The sequence below is a fragment of the Leptonotus elevatus genome, chromosome 1, assembly GCF_054856555.1.
Source record: "Leptonotus elevatus isolate MCC_2025b chromosome 1, RoL_Lele_1.0, whole genome shotgun sequence".
NCBI classification, from domain to species: domain Eukaryota; kingdom Metazoa; phylum Chordata; class Actinopteri; order Syngnathiformes; family Syngnathidae; genus Leptonotus; species Leptonotus elevatus.
In genome coordinates this window covers 49,641,288-49,664,243 of record NC_141239.1, presented here as the reverse complement: position 1 = coordinate 49,664,243, position 22,956 = coordinate 49,641,288, and the positions used below count along the sequence as shown (strand labels likewise).

General features: G+C 39.7%; 1 protein-coding gene across 7 annotated transcripts in view; it reads right to left on the bottom strand.

Moving 5' to 3' along the window:
• Positions 1–22,956, bottom strand: part of grin2ba (glutamate receptor, ionotropic, N-methyl D-aspartate 2B, genome duplicate a) — a 149,089-nt gene that overhangs the window by 68,217 nt on the left and 57,916 nt on the right. Inside the window, exon 1 of one of the 7 annotated variants that reach the window (XM_086067055.1) lies at positions 4,247–4,389. The exons of the other annotated variants lie outside the window; for them this stretch is intronic. The gene's annotated coding sequence lies outside the window, so the exon portion shown is untranslated. Of the gene's footprint in view, positions 1–4,246; positions 4,390–22,956 lie in introns of those variants that run through there. 7 annotated transcript variants of the gene reach the window in all.

The window sequence follows — 22,956 nt, the reverse complement described above, 5'->3', positions numbered from 1 at the left end:
TACTCTAGGACCGGTCACAAATTTGGACTGGAAGTGAAGTAGTGAACACCTCGGAATGATCGTCATTCAGTCACAGATAAACAAACCACAAAATCACATTCATGCCTATAGACAATTAAGAGACTTCAATTAACCCAACGCGCATGTTTTTGGATTGTGGCAGAAAAACCATACACCCTGAGAAGGAGAACATGCATAATTGACACGGAAAGTACTGAGTCAAGATTGAAGTGTTTCAAACAACACTTTCTTGCTAAGACATGCCTCACTCGGCTTTTCCTCCCGCTAGATTTTTTGTGAGAACCGCATTGCCCGTTTTTACGTGAACAATCTGGACTGTAAAAACATGATGAAGACATTTGCATAAAAGGAAGACCTCTATCTTTTTGTTTGTTTATACTGTGACAAACAGCAACTACCATTGTTTTGTGAAATTTTCAGTCTTTTATGACTGCAAATTCAAATTCGCCAAGGTTACATGAGGATTGCAGGAGCTCCTACAAATTCCTAGCATACAACGTGAACTTTACGTTAAACCTTTAGCCGAGAAAAATAAATAATCAGCCCATGGTTTTTGTTTGATACTGATTAATTCACACCTCATTTAGAACACGACAGCTGGTTTATTGACTGATTAACCCCTTGGATGTAATTAATTTTTGATTAACAAGCATTGTTTTTGACATCTAAAAACACTTGACAGCCTGCTCCGCTCCCCCTTCATCATCCCCTCGCTGTGGCTGCACGTGTGTGCGTGCATTAATGAATGACTTACAACTGCAAAAACACACACATACATACACAGTTACAGGTATGTGTTCACAGCCACTCACACAAGCACACAAAACAACAGCTGCCACACTAATGCCAGCTTTTGGCATGAAAGCTGTGCAGTTCCGATCCACTCACTCCTCCTGCGCTCCCTGCACACCGTGGCAACCAACAGAAGCCCAATCCTGCATCCGAAGCGGACACACGCGCACATGAGGTCACAATGTGCATGTCATTCACACCTGCTGCTTGTTGGACTTTAATTAATGGACAGTGTTCATGTTAAAAATGTCTAAACCAAGTTTGTGTTTGTTGGATGGATTCACTTTCGTCGTCAAGATAATATGATAGCTCCTATCCCTCACATCTCCAGCATTTCTGCATCCAAGGCTGTGAATTCTGATTCTGATTCAGATGCTAAAAATAATTCAAAGGGGGGGAAAAAAGGCAATCAGTTCAGACAGCGGGTTGGTGCTTTCAACACCCTTTGGAACATAACTACAAGTACAAAACATTATGGTGAGAAAAGGCACATTGTATCTTAATTTAAGCGTAAAGCTAGCAAACTAACTAAAAGAGATTAAGGACACGTGTAAAGCGCTTGCAACAACATGATTTAGATACAGACAGGCAGGCGGGCTACAGTAGGTAATGGGAGGTACAATGCAGCATTCTAAGGCATGCATTGAATTATAGCGAGCTTATGTGATGAGTTACTTGGCCTCAGAGAACATTTCAGGATATGAGCGCTGGCAGCGGCCACAATCAATAGCTGAAGGTTGCGGAGCAGGACTATTTACTGAGAAGGTACGCTGGCCTTCACTTCAGCAAATCGAGTCACGCAAATGGAATGGCTGGGGAAAAACATTGGGGAACTCTTTTTAATTGTACAACGAGGAAGAGAGTTGGGGGGGGGGGGGTGGGGGGGGGACGTCGGAAATAAATACAGAATGAATAAAGTTCAAATGGGCAGGGTCGCAATATTAGGAGAATAAAGATGTAATTTTAATAAGGACAGTACATGTAAAAAAACAGTACGGCTATGTTAGGTTTACAGCATTACTAATAATATTAACATGTATTGAATTCATGTCACACTAAAGGAGGACTACAAAAAAAGCATACTTTTGCGCAAAAGGAACATGTCAGTTACAGTCTAATCATTCAATTACTTCCGCTCTTTAGAACATGGTCAGGTTATTAACGTAGTATTGCTGCAGACTAGTCTTCATTCCAGCAAATGAATGATTTTTAACACTTCCATGTTAACAGCATACATATTTAAAATGCCATCTGATTTGTGGCAGGATTTTGCAACAGCACAGCAGGCTGCTCTTTATTTGATCTGTTATTTTGGTTCTTGTCATTGAGTGTTTCATGGCAGAACAGTCCAAGGCAAGGTGCTTACAAAAAGGACAACAACAAACACATTTCTTGACAATAATTTTATATGTGACCTCACTAGTGTACACATGACATTCTGAGTTAGGAGTTTTGAAGCAAAATCCAGCTGTTTGTATCCATGTCAGGTTGCGGCTAAAGATGACATCACGGTTGCTCAGGGCTGAGGTAACAACCAATCACAGTGATTGGTTGTTACCTGAGACCTAAACAACTGTGATGTCATTTTCACTCAACAGCAAGTGGCAAAATGGCCACCTTCTGATATTTGAAAAAACTGCTGGATTTTGCTGCTTAGCTCATATTCCACGAACACAATATTAACCAGAATATTGTATGCACGGAACATATTACTGTGAAGAAATCTTTTGTTGGACAAAATAACTTAACGAAGCTCTCCAGTGATTGTAACACTAGTAAGCTAAATTATCTTACTACTATCTATGTAAAATGTAGCCAGTTTTAAAAATGGGGTATATGTAAATATGTAAATGAGTGGCTGGCATTGATCCAACCCCCCCCCCCCCCTCCACAAAGTTGTTAGGTCACATAAAATCTCAGATGAATTAACATCATTTGTCAGTTAAAAAAAATGGAATGATACGCTTTGATTTGTGAATTTACAAATCAAGAAGACAAATCGCATGTAGCTACAAAGAGCCCATCACATCTGTGGCCAAACCGCTGGTGCAATGGTCCAAGAACTGACATGCTATTTACAGCTTCTAATGAATTGAACCAGATGGGACATGATGGATGCACACTAACGACAACACTTTTTCAGTGTAAATGGGAGCAACCTGATGGTTCTAAAAAATTATCTACATATTAAAGACGATCATCTGGTAATCAATGGGATTCTCAAGCACCAAGAGCATATATAATGTAGAAAAGTGTGTAAAGAGTAACCTGGTGTGAAACATCTTGACAAGCTCTTCTCAACCATAAATGATCACCTGCTAAGGATTCTCATTAGACTAAAGAGGCAAGTGCTCCATCACTGGCGTTTCATTTCCAAGCCCTTCCTCTTCAAACTAATGTGCTCCACATGCATCATGAAGCATGACTTGGTGTTTGCTTTGTGTGGCCTGCGCGGGGCAGGGGCAGGGGCCGCTCCTCCTCAATCAGGAGGAAGGCGGAAGACGAACAGACGGCCGTGAGGAATGTGTCTGGGGAGGTGAACAGGTTGAATTCGGGGGAACTTTTGCCTCTCATTTACAATTTGATATTCTTCGGGCTTTGTCACATTGTTCTCTTTGAAGCATTCCGCCAGTCCTACACACGTGTCAGACTGCACTTGCTTCTTCACAGGACGTACAGCCCAAAACTGACGATAGGCAGTTTTATTTTCAGCTTGACACGTACAAATGTAGCATATTATCCTAAAATGCTAAATTTGTACATCTTTGGCGTATCATCGCACCCTGCTCAAGTTCCCTCCACGGGGTCTCGCAAATCACCCATTCTGAAGTGTGCTGCACAACCAAACCTGGAAGCGGGAAGTTTTGAGAATTGTTTCTATGAGAAAAAAGATGGCCTGAAAAGCTTAGTCCATTTTGATCTTTTTCGTTCATCAGTTGTATTTTACAGGAGAATTCTATTCAAGGAGTCTTTGAGTCGGAGTAAGAAAACCGTGCGTCCCCGCAGCTCAAGGCTGCCTGACTGAGCTTCTTACATCAGCATCATCATAAAGAAAGAATAACATCCTAACTATGACCTGTATGCCATGTCTTTTGGCCTGTAACCCATACATAACCCAGCCCCCTATTGTTCTCTACGCATAGAAACAATTTCAACAGTCTGTACGGAAAGCAGTCCAATGATACCGATGTCTCCAGTTCAGTTCACATTGTCTCCAGAAGAAGACAAATCTTGGTGATAGGTCGTTCCAGTTCGCTAGTCTTGGTCTTCAAGCGAACCCGACGAACATATTTTTATCTGGCATGGAATTGACGCAGCTAGTAAGAAACGCAGCAAAGCTATGCAGAGCTTCACTTTCTCTCATTTCAATAAAAGACCAGTTCAAAGCTTTATCAATGTATGCTCTAGCAACCTTTTGTCAGGATTTCCGTACCGTTACGCCAGCATCTTCTTGGCTTCACGGTATCCTTGTTGTGGTTTCATGCGCATACAACTTCTCGCCAGTTCTTTGGGTTTTCCTCTCGTACACAGCTGTAAATAGTGTAGATGACTTTTGTCATCTTCCGTTTTCTCCTCCACTCCATGTTGAAATGATGTCATAAAAGGATTGTATTCCATTGGTTCTCCATCAAAGACAAACATTTTCTGGGGTGGCAAAGTAGCAAGGGTATGTTGACACTTGTCTGTTCATATGGTGTCTTAATTGAAGCTCTATACTTTTCATACTCATTCAATTTACTGTGCTCATATTCTCTCGGGTTTTAAGATGCTGCATTGCCACCTTTTGGGCTGTTTCAATCTTATTTTCCCATTCCATTGCTGTCGCTTTAAGTGTCTGTATTCTGTTCTCCCATTCCTCCGTTGTCTTAAGCCGAGCTTCCTGTTCCATTGCTGCAATCTTAAACAAAGATTCTAGTGCTACTGTTTTGGTGTCTTGTTTCATTGCTGCAATTTTACCCTTCATTAATCTAAATTCTTGTTCTATCAGTTAGCGTTGAGCTTTTATGTGAGGAACGACGAGAACTTGTCATAGACCCTTTACGACTTCTAGACAATGTCGTTGATACGCTGTCACAAGGATTAACAGACTGTCACAAGACTTTTCATTCCATCATACGTTTCTGTGCACGTTCTATCCAACTATTCACATAAGCAATATTGCGTTTGAACGTAACCATCTTTGTATGAAACCAATACTCTTGATCATCCTCTATGCCTTCGTCTGACTTGACTTCTTTCAACAAGTCTTTCACAGATCTATTCAGCTCACGGGATTGTCTTATGTGCTCTCCAAATTCAGACAACTTTCTTTCAACCAAATTCACACTATAGTCTGCATCCATCCAAGACTTGGTCCAGTTGAAGTTCATTGAATTCTATTATGTTAGAAGGTTGTGCCTTTTGAGGTTTCGTTACAGATGTATCCATGGTTTCCTCTTTAGGTTCAACTTAGTTGCTGTATTCATATCAGTCTCTGTGATGTAAGATGAAAGACTTGTTAGCCGTTGTTAACTCGAAAGTAAAGCATATTCTTTGTGTTTTCTTTATTAATTCCAAGTTGATCAAGAAACAGTCCTTATGAAGTTGAATGTTCAATGTAGCGATCATCAGAATGGTATTCCAAGTCCGTTGAGTTGGGTTGACCCAGGGAAGGTTTTCTTGGTTTTCTTGGTGCTTACGCGCATCTACTGTACTTTATCCTGGTTGTTAGTAATCCACTTGGGTCCGTTCTTGCCTGACAATAAACATACAGTGAGACAAGGTACGAAAACCGTGTGTCTCCGCAGCTCAACGCTGCCTGACTGAGCTTCTTATTAGACAAAACATACATCAACATGAATAATAACATACATAATCACTTGTATGACATATATTTTGGCCTGTAACCCTTACAAGTCTAAATATACTTTTTATTGGATGATTTTACATAAATTCCAAGATTTTACTCAAGTAAATATCTGTTACAAGCTATGTAGACAAAAGTAGAAAATTTTGATTAATTACAATTAAATACGGAAAAATGTATGTGTGATTAGTAAAAAAAATATATAAAAAATCAGCACTAGTTTGTATACGTGTTCATTTTGAGATTTAATTTGTGTACTGTATAAAACAGAAAACGCACATTCATAATAAAATACAAGTAGCAAAAAACGGGGCATTGCCATCTTTTCCCAAATGTGCTCTTTCCATTTTAGCAATTGTCCAAAAGGGTCAATTATCTGCCTACTGATCAGCAAAACACCATGTGTTAACCTCCCTTTAGATAACAGAAAACTGTAGGTACCAACCACTAGTTGTCCTCAGTGTAGGGCTGTCAAAAAACGTTATGGTATGAATCTGCCATTTTCTTCCCAACTTTTGACATTGTATCTGAATAAAGTGTGTCCTGTCTTGAATCCAAGTGTATTGATTGGTAGAACGCTTCAGCAGAACTTTATCCAAACCCATCTATCCATTTTCTCTTAACTTAAGGCCGACTGTCTCGCTCTCATCTCTTTCCTGATTGGATTAGTGCTCTTCCCCAACTGGTTTTGTCTCAGCATTTGGAATGAATATTTAAAGTGGAATTTCTAAACATATTATGATTCAAATGGATTATTATGCACAGTGCCCAGCTGGAATTCATAAAAGTAGGAGTTTAGCGTGTTGATCTTTTCAAATTGGCTTGTCTTGTGCTTTTGCTCAAACATTTAATGCTCATTCTCCAGCGTTTCCCCTTCTCTCACTCTGTCCTAGTTTTGAACCCAGTTATTCTATCTCTGTCCTCCCTCCAGACCCTCTCTCCTTCTCTGTCTCCCTGCCAACCCGCCCCCTTCGTACCCTTGCTCCCAACCTCCTTCCTTCTCCCCTTCACTCCTATAACCCCCGTGTCCTGCTTCTCCATTCCCCCTCCACCCCTCCCAGTAAGTCTCTCTGCAATGTTAATTCAAATTGCCTGGTTGGGAGGACAGTACAGTTCCAATAATGCCGGAAGCACTTAGAAGAACATAATCAATCTCTCCTTTGCCTTCTCTTCTTCTCTCCCGCTTTCTCATTCTCTCCATTTTCTCACCCTATTTTATATTCCATCAATATGAGGACTAGGAGCAGGACTCTCTCGGCGTTTAATTTCCAATCTCGTCGCTATGTTCTAATCAGGCCTTTCTCGTGCGAATATATCATCCGCGCTCTTCACTGAAATGACAGTTTCAGAGTGTTGAGTCTGCCATAATCAAGCGCACAATCTGGTTTGTACAATGTTAAATGGTTTCCAGGCCTAAGACATTTTGTGTTCTTTTCGTTTGGCATATGGCTGACATTACAAGAAAAAGCTGCGTGTGGGGAAAATGGTACATTTTGTGTTCTTCTTTTTCCATTCTCTATCATGAGATTTTAGTGTGTCCATTTATTTCCATCTTTAGGTACAGCCCGATAAGTCCTTTGGGTAATCACTGGGGTAATTGAAGTTCCTAAGGCACATGAACAGAAGATCAGTTTGTCGAGGTTTTTCTCCTCCTACTAACTGTAGTTAAACTTGAATTATCCCCATTCCCATCCATCCCTCTCATTGTCTATCGGCCTTTCCTCCCTCACCGAATGTTTGACTTCTCCGCTCTCTCTTTCATGTAATGCACACCTCTCCTTATACATCAGCTTCAGGCCTGTCATGTTTGGCTGCGGACAGGTGGAGAGAGGAAGAGACGAACGAGAGCGGAATGGCGAAAGAGCGCAGATCTGCTCGGGAATGCTCGGGGAGTGACAGAAAGCGAAAGTGAGGGTGAACATAGATAAGAGAGTGAAATATTTCTAATTCACAGGGACAAGCTGTGTTTCCGTGGCAACGTGGTTTCAACCGTAATAGCCCTGCTGAGGATGCCATTAGTGGGGAACAGAAAGAGAATGCTACTCGCCATTTATATAACGCGCACACACATGGACGGAAAACTGGGGGGGGGGGAATGCACCTGCATTTACGCGTTCTCAATACAAAACTCGTGCAATATAAAAAGCACGCGGGAGCAAAGGATAAGCACACACAGTCCGCAAAATTTAACGCACAACGCATCCTTGCTGCGCATGCAGAAAGAAATTTAGCCGCAATACAAAAATGGCAATTTTCCATTATTCGAATTTCTAGTTACTGATCATAAAATGGCCACAAGAGGGCAGCTGATAATGGTATCGCTAACCATTACGAGTACTGATACCTTGAAAGAAGGCCCAGTATTGATACCTGGTATTAGGTATAGACCAATTATGGACGGGGCCGATTGTCAGTATTTGGCATTTTGACAAAAATTGGTCTTTTTTGGAATCTGAAGGCAATAAAAGCTGGTATCTCACTGAGAGGTGAATGCTTGCAAACATAGCAAATTTAGAGTTTTCGTCAGGATTTGTAAGATGTTCACAGATAGTTTGTACTTGTTGCCAAGACATTTCAAACATATTCAGACAATTTTTCACCGTCTGCAAAGATTTTTGAAACCTTTTACCAACCCTGACAAAAATCCCAAATTAGCTACATTCGCATGCATTTGTTGCTCACTGCGATACAGGGAACTTTTTATTGATGGATTTTTTATTTCCACTTATGCTGACACTGGGAACTCCCAACACGTTTTTTATATATATATTTAAAAAAAATACAGTATATAATTAAGAAACTATGCTGACATTTTGGAAAACTATTTACAGTAGAAAACTTTAGGGAACGATTTACTTGCTTTACTTACAATATTTCATATGTTTAAAATTAAAGATTTTTTTAATGCTAATATATTCTCTTTTACTGCAAATTAATATCGGCTTGAATGATCGCTTATCCGTCTCCTTGACAACAAAAAATCTGTACCAGTATCGGCCTTGAAATAAACATATTAGTCTATCACTACCTGGTATCGGTACTTGCCCATCCCTAATCAGAAAAGAGGAAGAATAGACACTGGAATTGGAAGCTGTAAAGTTAGTTATTTAAGTTTTACGATAGCGACACGTTCACCCCGGGACTGATTTGAGTTCAACTGTTTTAAAACCCCAACAAATCAGCCATGGACCAGCATCCTCGTACAGAATTTGTTTGACTTTGGAGGGTCCAATTTCAGGATTTCAAGAGGAAAATAAAGAAGATAATATGAGCTGTAAAAGTATGCATGCATCCTCTCTGGAAGGCAGCATACTAGACAGCATGTTGCTATTACTGTAGGCAGCAGGCATGTTGTTCGCTCTCTGCTTTGCTTCAGGGCATCAGTGACAATAACCTAGTTTCCACTGCAGGGCCCAAAAGTCAAACAGACTTTGTTCATAAACTTGTGCTATCACAGAAGCAATCAAAAGATAAGGTTAAGTTGTTATAGCAACAAAAGTGGGACCAAATCCATATTTTCCTCCCTTTCAAGGCCAGGGGCCTCCATACTTTTGACTATATTGTGTAAATCCAGATTTATTACAGACTTATTTACAATGATTACAGAGTGCAGTTGTTAGCAGACAAAGCAGGACAAAATTATTCAAAGAATTAAAGATCAGTTGTCTCCCGTTTCCTATCATTTGATACATTTGTATTGATCCACTTCATTTCTTAATTGGCTCGTTTTGTTCAATTTGTATGGAGTGCTCGCTGGGACAAAATCAAACCAACAGTAAATCCCTGCAGTCATGTTTCATGACCTTGTCCAACTTTGTTACAGCCAAACTTTTCTTTAAATATAGTATCTTTATATAGCAAAAATGTCGAATGTTTTATTGATAATAGAACCTCTAGCAGAGTGAAACGAGAAGCCAAGAGAAAGTCGAGCGGTTAAGTCGGCCAACCCTCAAGCCTTGTGTGTCCTACTGACCTTGAATGAAGAAACTGTTCAAAATGTTTTCACTGTACTAAAAACAAAAGCAATACAAAAACAAAACAAAACGTCTACCACATGAGACAGTCCAATGTTTAAAAACACATGACAACTTTTTCACTTTAAGACCAAAGTCCGAAACATTCCATTTGAGGACCTAAACGGAATATTTGCTCCATTGCAGATTAGTTTCCACCAAGTCATTCTGAATAAATAACTTGACTTAACTAATAAATAACTAGTTACAGAAGCCCCATTCCCTGTATGAACTGTCATGTTCATGAAACACATTGATTAAAGTATATCCACAAGATAATGAATGCAGAAAATTCCATTTGGAATCACTACAGCCACCTGTTGAAGAAAAATGAAACTGCACACAACCTTCTTCACGCACACACTGCGGACAAGACGTCACATCTGCAGACAGAAGGCGGTAAATTCGAACCCGAAGCCAATCTGAAAACTATTGGCCAGAGGCTTGCAGGAGTAGCCATTGTGAACAGCTAAATTGTTAATCTGCTAATTAGATGATGTTTGAGTCATGAATGGTCAAATAAAAAGGCTACTGTAACGATATTCCTTGGCAAATTGTTACAGAGAGCAGCTTTAAATTAAAAAGAAAAAAGGCATTAAAAATATGCTTTACATTGGAAAATATGTTTATGTCTATAATTATATATATATATAAATAATTTAAAAACATTTGACACATGAACCCCAAAAGGTCTTCACAATAATATGTACTATACAGCCAAACTAACCTAAACACTCTGTTTTGATTGATATTGCGTTTGTGGAATATGAGTTACGCGGCAAATTTCACTCAATTGCATCTATCTCAGACGGCGGCCATTTTGCCACTTGCTGTCGACTAAATATGACATCATAGTTGCCATGATGGTGGATTTTGCTGCTTAACTCATATTCCACAAATGCAATATTAATCAAAATGCCGTGTTTAGACTAGTGGGGGAAACATACAACATGTTTTTGTTTGACTTCCCCTTAAAATAAACACATGGACAAAGGGTTCTGTTTATTAGCATGTAGCATTATGTAAAAAACGAAAGTCAGGTAGCCTCATGCTAATTAAAGCCTTTTAAGCCTGTCTGCTTTTCTGGATGCAAATCATTGTCAGGCCAAGAGAATGGAGATCCGTGTTGGATCGCACGGCTCTGTAAAACACCGTTTGGGATTCCTAAAATCCCACAGCAGCAATGATAATAATTCAGGGGAAATGCCTGCGGCGCTTCAACCAGTTGAAGGTGAACCGCTTACAATATCAGCGGACACTTGTAAGCTTATGTATAAACATTCCCTAGAATCATACATGCTGAAAGCGTAGTTGTGGTCTAGCAGTCTTTTCATTAAGTCTGACTCACAAGATGCGCACAAATGTATCTGTAAATATGAATGTATGGAAGCAGGAGGCCTATCAGCAGACTGCAGAGTTGAGGACAGAGAGTGGCAGTGATGACGAAAGAGACGGTTGTGTTTGTGGTAATTTAGGAGAACGAGTGAGGGGAGGGGCAACATTTAGATTCATCACAGGAGCTCACCTCGCCTCAACCCGCATGATGTGTGAAAAAAGGGGGAGAGAAGAAGAGACAAAAGAGAGATGCAATGAGACAGAATGAGGTTGAGCCAAAAGATCTTTTCTGTGTTACAGTACTTGCCCCCCCCCCCCCCCCCCCTGGAATACTTTGGTGGTGATGAATTGATAATCACAATCTACATTTACAAAAGGGGAAAATGAAATATCTTTGGGATGGGAATAACCTAATATTGTAACTGCTTTTAGAGATAAAAGTGGGGAAAGGGGGATATTTGGCGAGCCGCAAACTTGTTCTATCCAGTTTAGACGGATTTTACCTGAGGTCAAGTTGGGGGAAATTACATCAAATGTGGATTTTACGTAAAAGTACAAACGCACAGCTCAACAGCTGGGAGCGGCGTGGCTGAGTGGTAGAGTGGTCGTCTCGCTGTGGGTTCGATCCCATGCCATTGTGACCACGTTGAAGTATCTTTGAGCCAGTTGCTCTTGATGCTGCGTCATCAGTAGGTGAACGTGTAGTCGAATGTAAAGCAATTTGCGGCCCTATAAATGAAGTACCAGTACAATAATAAAAAACATATCAGTTCAATACTTTAATTAAGGTATTTTTCAAATTTTGATTGATGACACCAATGATTTTTATTAATAGTGTACTAATATCACTGGCAGTAATACAATCCATCAAACCGTTTTCTGTAGTGCTTATCTTCATTGGGGTTGCAATTGTGCTAGACGTACTCTAGTTTGTGCAAAAGGTCCCGATTGGTTCCCAAAGGGAGAGGTTCTGCATAGGAAGCCAATGTGCTTCGCTCCACTACAAAATATCACCATGTACTTTCTTATTGTTTTTATGGTAAGACTGACACCGAGTGTTGTTGTTGGACCACCGGCCTGTTTTCACACCTGCCATCTGTCTTGGGCTGAAGAGTATTTGTGCTAACAAGCACACCTCCCCGGGAAACAGGCTTCAGCACCTGCATAGGCCAGAGAGACGTCTGGAATTCGGTAGATGCAATTGAATGTGTCAGGAGATATACAGCATGTATTGTGTGTACGTGCGCTGTTGAGTGTGTGTGTGTCAGACAACAACCATTCTGGCGAAAGACTGCTGAGCAATTGATTAAGCAGATTGCTGTCTTCATTCACATACTTTATGTCTGCCTGTTTCATATGTTGCAATTCCTCTTCTCCATCTTCCATCAAGCTGTCCCTTTCTTCCACCTGTCCACGTTATTTACTTTTCTGTATCAAGTCTCCATTTTTCCATCCTTGTCTTACCATCGCACTTCTTGTGCACGTACTGTACAAGAGCTGCATCGATTCAGTTTCACCGAAAATGATAACATACCTAATTAATACTTCTCGAGCAGTGTCAATCAAACTTAGTGGTATTATCATTAATACAGCCTTTGTATTAGAATCTCATTAGTTGGCCCGTGAGTGTAGGGATGGAATGGGATGGAGGGAAAAAAATGAACCACTGAAAACCATTTAGTGCACAATGAGTGATTTATAGTTTTGCTCTAAGCCATAATCAGTGAAGTTTGTCAAGAAGAATTTAAAATGGTCTTTGTCTATCATTGAGGCCTCGCACAGGCACTGAAAGTCCAAATGGAGGAGTAGATTCATTAGAAACACTGTGGGGAAATATGCATTCATATGCATATAAGCATATTAACGGTTCCCGTGTTAATATGATCGAAAATATTGTGTTTCGTTCTAATATTTTTGTTTCTATGAAGCAACTAGGTGAGCCAACGTTACTTTTATTGTTTTGTTTTGTTTAGTTTTTATCACAATAGACCAGGAAACAAGAAGAAAAAAAACATTCTTGACGTATTCTTTTTGAGTCACCCTGTTTATTGGCTTCATATATCGATGGATAAGTTGCTGCCTATGTTATGTATAAATTCATAAATTGCAACAGAATAAAAATAAGGTGCTCTGATTGGGGACAGGTGGGCAAGGTGTGTCAAGCAGTACAAAAGATTAGTGCTTTTAGAAATCATGGAGCAGACTGCTCCTGCTGCTCTTGCTCCGGCTGCTGCCTGTGACCGAACACAAACACGCTCAGAGTAGTGCACGAGCATCAGAGTGAATTTCCAAACGCAGCCTCGGAAATAATTGACTTACGACGTATTACGACTTATATGCATTATGAACATTTGGGCATGTTGGCGAAACAATGGATTTGCAAGGAAATGTTGAACATGTTCAAAATGTCTTTGCAACAATAGTGGGGTTTCCATCCACCCATTTTTATTTAGATTTTCAAGAAATGCGAAAATAAAACTGATCGGAAATTTGAGGTGGATTTTGAAGCATATTGAAAAAAGGAAAATGCTAATTTTGGCTTTGGAAACAGGTTTATCAAGAATTAGAAAAGCAAACTCATACGACATCACACAGCGCAGTCACTTCCTGTTCTTCTTCTTCTACTTTTAAATTACTGGTGGATCATATTTCTATGGTGTATACCGCCACCTACAGCGGCGGAGTCCCCTCTCAATATTCGCAAAAGAAGAACAGATGGAAACGGGCATAAGTCGCATGTCCATTTTGCGCATTTTCAGTAAATTCGCTTAAAAATTTCAAAACAATTGGATGGAAACCTGACTAATGGCGACAACTAAGATTACTAACACGTTGATGACTTACTATGAAACCTGACCAAACGCAACATTCTCTACGTTCGGCAATGGCTGCCGCTTAAGAATCTTTCAAAAATGAGTGAGTGTAAAGAAACCATCTTCAAATTATGCCTTTTTATGTTACCCTAATAACACTGTGTTTTGTGTTTGTTTTAATATTCACTGTGGCTGACTTATTTTTAATCTTGAATGATATGATCTTTAGAGCAAAAATAATTTTGGTGACAGCTCAACAGTGGAACAAATTATTTTTGTTTGGATAAAATCCAGCTAGCATCCTGGTTTCCATCAATGCATGGTGGAATGCTTAAAAATGAACATTTCTGTTAGGTTTCGGTTTTGTAGGGGTTGGATTTTGTTTATTATGGGTATGTTTGTTGTTTTTGTCTGTGGTTGGTGTTTGTCATGTGTTCCTGATTTCTCCCCTTGCCTCGTTATGTCTAAACACGTCCACCTGTGTTTCTTCCCTTCCCAGTGTGTGTCTGACCAATTGGTGCCCTCAGCCTATTGTGTTCCCCAGGTGTGTCTCATTGTGTCGGTGTATTTAGTCTGTTGTGTTTGTCCAGTCTGAGTCGGTCCATTGTCGTTTCCAAGTTTTGTCGTTTCTCCCATGTCTTGCTAGTTCCTCGTCATGCCACTTGAGTTTGCTTTGATTTAGGACTTGTTTTTTGTCGGCACGTTGTGAACCACCTTTACCTCGGCCTCCTTGCCCCCCCCCCCCCCCACACACACCCCACACACACACATTTGGCTCTAAAACCACAGCAGACGTGACAATTTCATTTAATTGGACCAAGTCCGAATTGATCAGAAACATTCAATACAAAATAAAAAAATAAAAACATAATGGACAGTGTGTGTACAGTATGTTGCTCTATCTCTCTTGGGCAGTGACTACTGTGGATGGGGTCTATTACTTCTCCGTCTCTGGACATAGGCAGGGGGGCACAAGTCCTGGTCCTGGCCAAAACTGGTGTTAAGTCTTTAAGAGGATAAGCTGAGATCTTCTGCTTGTAGATACGGGTGATGTTGGTTTTATGAGTGGAGAGGGGCTCAGCAGGGTGTGCAGAAAGAGATGGCACACGATCTATTCGATCCCTTGTGGGACGAGAGGTGAAGGAGGAGTAAAGGGAGACCTTTTCATGTGGCGAAAAAAAGTGCGGGAGAGGGGGTGCGCTGTAAGTGCATGTCCACAGGGAGTCTGGGGACACGAGTGGCGGGCTGGGATGGAGTGGTACGTTGGGGGGAGCGGCGGGTGGGACGGGTTCAAGGGAATTCACAGAAGGAATGATAGAAAAGAAACCACACTGTTGTGGGAGTCTTGGAGGGGGGAAAATGGATGATGGGTAAGATTTACACAGCCCGTCTTTGTGTGAAGAACACACTCCTGACAAAATGTATTCCACTCTATTGTCTTCTACTGGCATGTTAACATGGAGAGGGAGGCTGAGAGTGTGTGGGTTGGGTGGGTGTGTGGGTGGTGAAGAGTGAATTAACACTCGCACATCTGCTGCAAATCGCTCCGTCTGCCTCCTGTGAGCCGCCCCAACATGAACCAGATCTTACCAGGAAGCCAGAGAACACAGGAAAATGACTTTGCTGTGGAAATGGGCAAGAAAATGTGAAGAACAAAGAAAAAAGAAAGGAAAGGTGGGAAAGGAAAGAAAATGTCTTGCTCATTTTAAATGCCTGGTAAAATTGATGGTATAATTGTTTGGAGAAATATAATGATGACCACAAAAATAGCTCATGAGTGTTTCATTGTACTGCCCAAAACACATGACACTGTACTATTTCATAAGAGCCAACACAAATTAAATACCAACTAAGTTGTGCTTTGCTTGTATAATGCACAATTTTTAAACCATTACCGTGAAGTTCTCTGACATTCTTTCATCAAAATACAAAGAAGGATTAAGCAATGCAACGTCAACTTGGGGGGGGGGGGGGGGGGGGTGCGAGCCTTAGTTGTGGTTCATGCAATTGCGGCGATCGGCTTCTGTGACAGGACATGGGAACTCGGCTATTGACGAAATCAATGACTACTCAATGTTGCCAACTTACAAAAAACACACACTGAGAAACAAAACTAGGATACTTCTGAGGACGCGCTCCAGAGCAGAAAAATCCACGCTGCCCGTTGATAGCACTTATGCCTTAAGTCGCCACTGGTTCATTTAACTATATTGCCATGTCATAATTGGGCGGTTTTCAGAAAAGCTCGCTCACAAGTAAACCCAGCAACCTACAGTGGACCACCGCAATATCACAGTTCTTCTTTCAGGCCCCCGTTATATCGCAGATTCAATCTTTTATTATGAGTTTTTACATGTACACATACTATATAGCCCTAAGCCAGTCTATGCAATTTTGCATTATTCGTTATTGTTATAAAGCTTGTGAACGTTTATAATTATACAGTATGGTTTGGTTGAACAGGGACTGACACATAAACAGTATGAAGCTCGCACACTTGTCCTCTTATTTGGAGGAATGAACACACACACATTTTGTATATGTTCGAATACTTTCGTGTTTAAAAAGTGTGTTTTACTAAGTTTACACTAAGTATGTGTTGATGAGTTTAAATTTGTTTAAAGTGTGTGCATGGGGTAAAACTGTTGTCACAGGTGGGTCTGGAACTTGGACCCCATGATAAACAGTATATCACTGTTTTTGTATACAAACAATGAAAAAATATTTTTTCCATAACATCCATTCCTTGTGATGTCTGATGTCCCACCCTGCAACCCAGAATAGAAATGGTACTTTCTCATTCACACTTGACCATCATATCAACCACAATTGACAAAAAAAAACACGCTTATAGCGAGGAGAATATATTATTGTTACATTTCAATAAAGACTTCCTTAGCTTTGACTTTTTTACATTATGTACAGTTACGATGGATGGGAAATAAAAATGTTACATTACATATGAATTAACTGTAATTGCTTTAAATGTAACTTTGGTGTATGACACTAATTAGGCTAATTAGAGTGAGTTTAGAAAAGGTTATGGTGTGTGATTGTGTTTTTTATTTGGCCTGTTGTCTTTTTCCAATCTCCGAAAGAGCACATCCATTCCAAAAGCCAGCGTCAATCAAGTGCATGGGAGCACTCTCTCTTTCCTTTATAAAGCGATAAGAGAGAAACAAAAGACTCGCTCCAAGTCAAAGCGATGGAGTTGAGTGAGGAGGCGGTATAAAAAAGTTATGGGCTGAGTTTCAAAATGGCCATGTTCTAAATGACCGGAGTAAATTGAGACCAGCAGGGTTAGAAAATAGGCCACATATATTTAGGACTCCAACTTCATTTTGGAAACCTCTTTTTCCAGGAAAAGGGGAAACGGAGCAGGCTGTCACATTTTCTAAACCAGGACAATACCAGCCTTGCAGCCAGAGGATAATAATGCTTCTTCAAAAAATAATCAGCAGGTTTTGGATGTTTCCCTTCTCCAACACAGCTGATATATGATCAGCTCATCAGCAAGCTCTGTGTAACGATCCTGCTGATTGGAATCAGCTTGTGTTGGAAGAGGGAAACCTCGAGGACCGGAGTTTGACACCTACGCTCTACAGTAATGTGTAAATATACCACTAAGGTCAAACACAATCTAATGTGGATGTTTTGGAACTTTTCCGACCAGATCCAATTGTGGCCATCAAAAAACCTTTACACATTTGAGATATCACAATGACCTACTCTAATTTGCAGACTTCTTAATAAATAAATAAATAAAAATCTCATTATTTGTGACATTTGAGATTTGGATGAGGAACCACTTCCCTGACGTCTTCTTGCTGTGCTTCAATTTCTTCAATGGACTTTCGCACTATTCTAGTTAATAATGTTTCGTATCACAAGCTGTGTAAATGTTTTGCCCATTCAGCATCCATTGAAGATGACCACCTTTGCGGTCCCTTCTCAAGGTTTCTCATTTTTTGCCTGTTGGGGTTTTTTGAGTTTGTCCTTGCCCTCTTGTGGTTCGATTAGGGGACGTTGTTGATATTTGTCAACTGTGGACATGTGAAGCCCTTTGACACTCTTGTGTGATTAAGGGCTATATAAATAAACTTGACTTGACTCTCAGTACTTGTTATAACAGTTAATTGAAAACTGCCAAAGAACTTTGCTCCACACTTTATATTTTGTAATATTTTGTATTGTTTACATTATTCAAACTTTGTGTGTGTGTGTTCTTTTTGGGGAAGCCTGTTATGTATGGAGGGACATTTACTGCTGGACATTGTGAATAAAGAAAAAAAATGAAGAGCTAGCAAACCTGGTTCCATCTTGTTTTTTTGATCACCGACCCCTCGGCCATCTTCGGCTAGTAAGAGGCCGGAACAACAAAAATCTTACAGTGTGTAAAATATGAATCCATGATTTTTACTTGATTCTCTTTTGCTCATGAAGTTTATATATTGAAAAAATAAATGTAAAGTGAAAAATAAAAATGCATTACCACAACCACACACAAAAAAGTACCCCAAAACGTATACCATCGCGTATTGGGAATCAGTACTGTACCGGTACCTATCCCCAGTGTAAGTGTACTGCATCATATACTGAGGACTGTTTCTACGAAAGCATCAAAATTGCACTCCGCAGAAATGACCATATTGTGAAATAAAGACCTCTCTGGCAATATCAATCAAAACTCAAAGCATGTTTGATTGCAAAGGCAAAATATTACATACAGCGTTTATAGTGTTATGGCTGCTCAGTTCAGAGTACGCATCAAACCTGTACAGACAGCAACAAAGCCGAAAAGTGGACTAAAGAAAGTTCAATAACGGGGAAACTTTGCATCCAGTCTTATAATCCCCTTTCAGAGCGGGTTTCTGACACTTTACCAAGAACAAGACAAAGCACACAAATGGACTGAAGAAGCGGGTAATGGAGATAGGGACCAGAACGGGAAGCGAGAGAGGGACATGAAAAACGAAAAAAGCGCCCAAGGAACTCTTATCACTCACAAATGTGGCTAATTGTGTCTGTTTAAAGCAAGTATGAGGTGGTGCCGAGCAGGAGACGCATTATATTAAATGAGTTCAGTACCTCAGCGATTACCACAACAATGGGTCCTATTGTAGGACATTAATTGGGGGAAATAAGCACAGGCACGTTTATGTTCAGACCCACAAGGGAATATGGTGAAAGTACCTCAAAAAGCGCACAAAAGTAATACAGAGGAAACAGAAAAAGAGAAATTCCTATTTAAGAAAATGAAATATTTATCTTCTTATGTCCTCCTAAAGTACAGAAGGCACGTGGGCAATTGCCAGATAAACAGTCTACACTATTGGGGCAAAAGTTAACTGATCACATCCTGCTGTTTTGTTCCTCCGAAAGCATACACGTACCATTAAACATAAAATGTGTGCGTGTACGTGCGAACGGCCCCAAGAAAAAGAAGGCGACTGTAATTTGCATAGCATCTCCTTTCAAATTCACACACAACCCTCCAAACACATTTCCCCCGTATATTCATTGAATATGTGCGTGGACACGGGGCGCATATGCCAGTGCTGATCTCGTCTGCTGGCGCACATTTGCATGCATGCATTTGTCATTCATGTTACATTCCACTTTCCTCCAGGTCGTCAGGGTTGGCTGCATTATCTATTTTCTTAATTGCTGACGATCCGGCATTTAAGGCAATACGAAGGAGTGGATGTTATCTGAACCCTCCGGCAGAAGCCTCTCATAGTGAGCGGGCTGTTCATATCATGCGGTGGCCTTGGGGCGATCAGCGACAACTACAGATATTTGTACCATTACAAGGCCATACCTTCTAGACAAGAGAAGGAAAACGGCTAAGCATGTTTTGCTAATAGGAGCATCAGCCATACGCTTTAGATGTGCTGATTGTTAACACCCATGCACACACGCTATTAGCCATACAAAATGCAGATTGGTACAGCAAACCACGATGGATTCAGAACTGGCAACTCGAGCCATGGTAATAACACGCAATTCCCAATAAACACCGTTTAACAAGGACATGTTAAAAGGTTGGATTACTTCCCAATCTTGTACTATCTTATGAGCACAGCTGCACGACGCAGTGTTATCCATTTTTGCCTTCACTTTACTGAGCCAAATTTCCAAGCCAAATTTATTTCTTTATTCCTCCCATTGCCTTTTCTCCTCAGGCATGTCGTAATACAGTACACAGATTCTCTTATGGTTGCAAAATTGTGCAATAATTGAATTACAGAATTACAAACTTTACATGGGATTTAAGCAGAATTAATGATGTAAAAAAAATCCCACGGCCAAACCTCAAATGAAATATTTAGCTTTTTGCTAATTGTGTGTTAGAATATGCTAGCAACAAACAAATGTGCAATGTGCATATGAGGAATTCGATTATTTTTTGCATGAAGTGGGATATGTAGTGACTCATATTTCAAATGTTTTTTTTTCCGGAGCAACGTGCATTTGTATGGAAGCGTATTGCATTCATTCACTTGAAGAAAAAATCCTGTTTTTCTGACTAATTTTTGGGGGGAGCTTTGTTTTTTGGAGTATTTTTTTCTGTTTTATTGAATTTTTTCCCCTGTTTTTTGGAGTATTTTTTTCTGTTTTATAAAATATATATTTCCCTCTTTTTCTAAATATTTTTTTCAGTTTTTCTTTTTTAAAGGGGTTTTCCCTCAGAGATTAGAGAACAAACCACAATACAGTATACACATTAATTCCTTTATTGAGAGCCGGTAAGTAAACATGACCATTTTATTGCATATGGAGGTATGCGGGAAAGTGTCCGCTTCCGCTGTTAGCGAGTCTGCAACAAGTCACTTGGAGTTCAAAGGTAAAAAAAAATAATTACAAATTTACTAATAATAAAAAAAAATTAAAAAAAAAAAAAGAAAAAAATCTGTTTTTTGGAATAATTGCCCCCCCTGTTTTTTCTGATTAACTTGTTCAAAATGCCAAATGAGAAGAATTTGTTTTCTGTTTCATAACGGCTACAAGTCTCTAACTTTATACATCTTGGAGATGAACATGAGAGTCAAAACTATTAGAGTAATTCAATTTGACTCCTGGCATGAGACTCGAGTCATCCCATGCTTGATATATATTTTAGGGAACCGTCTTGTACCGTTCTCCCAATTTTCTCTACTCTCCACATAATGCAAATTTGAGTGCTCTATTATATTCTTTCTGTATTATGTCGTCATTTTCCCTCCCTTCCGTGTGGAATAAAAATACAGATTTGTCTTGCCAATTCTAATACCAGGTTCTGCCCTTCAAAAATGTGTGTGCGTGCATGCGCGTGCGTGCGTGTGTGTGCGTGTACATCTGAGGTGTGATGGATTGAAGCCATATTTCCTTACTGCAAATACTCTTTCTCCTAAACTCCTACTCTTTGTTTTTCTTATAACCTCAACCAAGGAGTTCGTGTGTCAATTTCTGCTGGTTTGCTTTTTTTATTATTGTGCAATTTTCTGGTTCCAACTTTTATTTATCAAACTGGATTTCTATTGGTACTCTTCTTAGGATCTAAAGGGTAAATTTCGCCTTTCGTCAGATTAAGAAGTTTCAACTTGGTTAAAGATCCAACTCACCCACAACCTTGAACAAAATAAGCAGTATATAAAATGGTTGAATGAATGTGCACAATTACCAATGTGTACACTGAGTCATAAAGTCTTTCATGTATCAGTATGAATATATCCATACTGTATGTCTGTGATATAATAATCTCATCATTTAATATACTGTACGTATGTATATTCACTTGCAAACAGTAACAGTGGATATCAAAAGTCTTAACTCCAACAAATGGCAGTTTTTTGTAATGTAAAAAATTACACCAAGATACAAATTAGGGGTGTCAAAATGAGTGCATTCATTTTGAGTTAATTTAAAGTTCCTTCAACCCCACTCATTTTTTTAACGCGCGATCAATTACCGCCTCTTACTTAGACAGCCTGTACTGGGGGAAGTCCAGTCGCAACGCAGCAGATACGTCCACGTCAAAATTTAGCAGTAATAAATGGAATAATAATGCATATATTTGTGGAGACTGGGGTCAAGTCATATTTTACAATTTTAAAGTTTTAAGTTACTTCATGTTAAAGATTAGATAGCTCTTAATAGGAAAAGAAAATGCACTGAGCTGTCACCAATGTCTTACAAATGCAATTATGCCATCTAGTGGCAGAAAGATGACCTCAACACAAACCAATAACACACTCTTTTTTTTACAGTACAGTACATTTTTTCAATGACTAAAAGATGCTGCCATGTTTCTATTCGTTTAACATTTTTTTTCCACTTTTATGTTAACAAGAGTATGAAAACTTAAAAAATTATTGTACATTTTATTGTACATTTAGAACAGATATAAATTGTACAATTAATTGTGAGTTAACTATTGAATTCATGCGATTAATTAGGATTAAACATTTCAATTGCCTGACACCCCTAATACATATATAATACATATCCCCAGTTACAAATGGGTGTGTAAACTTATGCAACCACATCACCTGAGTTTAATATTACTTTCGCTCTCAAAAGATTTATATAGATTTAAAAATAATAATAATCTGGCATTTGCACCCGCATGACATCCTTCGGAATTTTCCTCACTGCATTTCATCCTCACTGCCTGAATTTCTCCATTCTCCCGATGTTTTCTTCTCTCTTTCTTCTGCCAATCCTCCCCTATCTTATTTACGCCAGAGCACAGTCTCAGCCCATTAGTCGGACACAAATCCGTTTGGAGACAAAGCCTTAATGCAGCCCTGTCTTAGTTTTCGCAAGTCCTGGTAACGGCGGTAGAAAGCTCTCATGAGAAGGGGGCTCTGCTGGTGGCTGGGGAAGGCTTTTTAAGCCTTTTGACACAAAATAGCACTCTTTGCTTCTGTCTGTTGAACTCAGACTGTACGGACTTACGATAATAAATAACAATACAAATGCCTATTGTGACGGCACCACACCAAACACTATACAGACACACATAACTTATTCCTAATAGTGGCTGAGGATGTTTAATCAAGTGCTGAAAGTACCAGGTGTATAAAAGGGATTTGTCACGTGGTAATTCAGTGTGAGCATGTTGTATGTGTCTGTTTGTCCCATTCAATTAAAA